Source organism: Lithobates pipiens, unplaced genomic scaffold (genome assembly GCF_037356315.1).
Source record: "Lithobates pipiens isolate NorthernLeopardFrog02 unplaced genomic scaffold, aLitPip1_a1.2 Scaffold_28, whole genome shotgun sequence".
In the NCBI taxonomy this organism is placed as follows: domain Eukaryota; kingdom Metazoa; phylum Chordata; class Amphibia; order Anura; family Ranidae; genus Lithobates; species Lithobates pipiens.
In genome coordinates, this window is record NW_027507789.1 from 88,694,182 (window position 1) to 88,697,428 (window position 3,247).

General features: G+C 43.6%; 4 pseudogenes; all 4 read right to left on the reverse strand.

Moving 5' to 3' along the window:
* Nucleotides 1-2,465: 2,465 nt before the first annotated feature.
* Nucleotides 2,466-2,584, reverse strand: LOC143937424 (5S ribosomal RNA; annotated as a pseudogene).
* A 102-nt stretch (nucleotides 2,585-2,686) lies between these two features.
* On the reverse strand, nucleotides 2,687-2,805 carry LOC143936529 (5S ribosomal RNA; annotated as a pseudogene).
* Nucleotides 2,806-2,909: 104 nt separating this feature from the next.
* Nucleotides 2,910-3,028, reverse strand: LOC143937276 (5S ribosomal RNA; annotated as a pseudogene).
* Nucleotides 3,029-3,128: 100 nt separating this feature from the next.
* Nucleotides 3,129-3,247, reverse strand: LOC143937722 (5S ribosomal RNA; annotated as a pseudogene).

The following is a 3,247-nucleotide window of genomic DNA, read 5'->3' on the forward strand; positions in this document are numbered from 1 at the left end:
GAACTCTATGCTCAGTAATAAAAATTCAGTCTGTTTGGAGTTCATGCATTCATTAATACTCAAAAAGTGTTGTATTGCAGTAAGTCCCACGTCATGAGGTATAGAAGTATAAAGAGGGTTGACGTCTAAAGAGGCCCACATATATTCATCAGACCAACTATAGTTTTCCATAACCTCAATCACATGACTGGAGTCTTTAATATAGGAAGGAAGTTGCACCACCAATGGCTGTAAAAATGTTCCCCAATCTTTTTCCCCTTTTTTCCCCCCCTTCCCCCCCCCCGTTTGTTTTTCACCCACAGTTAGTTTTTTTGTTACCCACAGTTTTTTTCTTACCCATAGCATTTTCCTTCTATCTGATTAGTATAATACATTTTTTTAATAATAATTTTCATTCTAATACACTTTTAGATACTTATTATAAATAATTTTTATATTATTTCATTTTAACCATATGTTCTCATTTACAACTTCTTCCATATGCATCCATAACAGTTTTATCTATGGTGATCCGTCCAGTGATCTGTTTTCTAACAGTTCTTTCACTGGTACAGATCCCCATTTAACAAGTCTTCAATTCAGGAGGCTTAGTGACACATAAGGGGTTAATCTGAGTGTTTCCGACAATCCCCACCCCTACACACAACCCGATGCTTTTTATCTCCCTGGTTGTCGTATGCCGCTCCAGCTTTGACAAAGCGCAGGCGCGCGAAACATGTAAGCAGGAGAGTCGGCATAGCAACCATTCCTATTCAGCAGCCTTCCACGTGACAAGCTTCCCACGTGCCAAACAGCCGCTCGGACAAGCGGCGTTGCACGTAGTGCGGCGCGCTCCAAGCTTCTCATCATGTCAAGCTGATGCCATCTGGTGACCGAGTTTGACATATACCACCCAGCGTGCAGCGTGCATCCAGCGTGCATCATACCTTTGCCCCAAACCGAACGTATCAGATGGAGCCATAATAAACATCTCCCCTTCACTCCACAGGCTTGGCACGGTGGCGCTTCAGTCCAATAGAACATTAACGAAGTAAGTGACTCTTGGAACATAGTTCCATTCATTTGCACTGGCTTTTACACACATTTTGGGTTCCCCCATCTTTATGAGAAAGGATTGATTTTACTTATTAGGTACAAGGAACTGGTAGCAGTGCAGATTGGTCTTTGTTCTCACCATCTCAAAGTCACAACTGAGAGATCCGAGGGGCTTTTATTATCAAACATCTGTCTCTTTTAGGATTGGTTTATTTGATGTTTTTTAGATCCTGACGGGATCAGATCTTTGTTCATTTTTTACATTTAATAAATGACATTTTAATGTTTTTTTCACATTATACTACGAGTTTCTTTGATGTGCTGTTTTTGATTGTTTATTTGCTGCATCCATTTTTTAGCCAAGTCCATAATGGGTTAACAGCTGCACATGGAGACCAACTACAGGACACTCATTTAAATAACGAATATCCCACGAGATAGATAAGCGTTTTTTAAAGGGACCATTCATTTGTGCGCCAACTATTTTTTGTTTGATGGCACCATTCTCCACATTTTCTGGGAATGCCCTAAATTACAAACATTCTGGCAGCCTGTCCTGAGACTCATCCACAAGATCACAGACATTTCCTTAGCCAATGATCCCGCAGCAGTTCTTCTCAATCTAACTCCTATGTCGAGAAAGCGTTATCATAAGTCCTTACTTAAACATCTCCTCAATGCAGCTAGGGCCTGCATCCCAAGTCATTGGAAAGAGCAATCTGCTCCAATGGTGACCCAGTGGTTCGCAAGGGTAAATGATATTGAACGAATGGAAGACCTGACTGCCACAATGAGGGATAAAACGGAGGAGCATGGGAACAGATGGTTCTACTGGACCCAGTTTCGCTTTTCGGAAGAATACCTCCGCGAGACATAGTAAGCTCATGGTGATTGTTGGAGATCGCTGTTCCAAACGTTGGACAGCTGATGAGCTGGTGAGCCGAGGGCGTCTCTTGCTCCCTGGGAGGGGACCCCACCCTATCCACTCTACCCACGACACCCCCTTACCCCTTCTTTTCCTTTTCTGCCATTTCCTTCCCCAATCTTCTCTTTCCCCTTCTCCCTCCTTTCAGTTCTACTATTTCCCTTCTTAACTCAAAAAAGGGAAAAGAAAATGGTATGTTCCGACCCCATTTGACTACTACACAATACTCTTCCCCTATCTATGGATATCTAAACTCTTCGAGGGTAGCAGGGCTAGTATCAATAATATTTTAAGTGGTAGAGGATCCCAACGAGATGGAGCTTTAATCTCATCTTGATATGACCGCAAAGCTGTACACGTGCTATTCTCCTCGGACTTCTTACCATTGGCTCTGATAGCCATGCAATATGATCGTTTGTTTGTAACTATTTGTATAACACATTCTGTGAAGTTGCCTTTGCATTGTATGTCGCATACTACTAAATAAAAAAAAATAAAAAAAAGAAGCCTATGGCACCTGGTATTCCCAGGTGGTCTCCCATCCAGGTACTAACTAGGCCCGACACTGTTTAGCATCCGAGATCAGACGAGATTGGGTGCTTTCAGGGTGATGGGGCCGTAGGTGATCTCTTCGGGCACTCTCAACCCTCTTGACAAACGCCAAGATGGTCACCTTGGGAAACAAGTGAAAAAAAAAAACAGGTCAAGGCCAACAACATAAAAAGAAGCCTACAGCACCTAGTATTCCCAGGTGGTCTCCAATCCAGGTACTAGCAAGGCCCAACCCTGTTTAGCTTCTGAGATCAGAGGAGACCGGGTGCTTTCAGGGTTATGTGCCCATAGGCAATCTCTTTGGGCATTCTCAACCCTCTTGACGAATGCCAAGATAGTCACCTTGGGAAACAAGCAAAAAAAAAAAAAACGAATCAACGCCAACAACATAAAAAGAAGCCTACAATAACTGGTTTTCCCTGGTGGTCTCCCATCCAGGTACTAACCAGGCCCGACTCTTCTTAGCCTCCAAGATCAGACGAGATTGGGTGCTTTCAGAGTGATGTGGCCATAGGCAATCTCTTTAGGCACTCTCAACCCTCTTGACAAACACCAAGATGGTCACTTTGGGAAACAAGCGGAAAAAAAACAGGTCAACGCCAACAACATAAAAAGAAGTCTACGACACCTGGTATTCCCAGGCGGTCTCCCATCCAGGTACTAACCAGGCCCGACTCTTCTTAGCCTCCAACATCAAACGAGATCGGGTGCTTTCAGGGTGATGTGCCCGTAGGC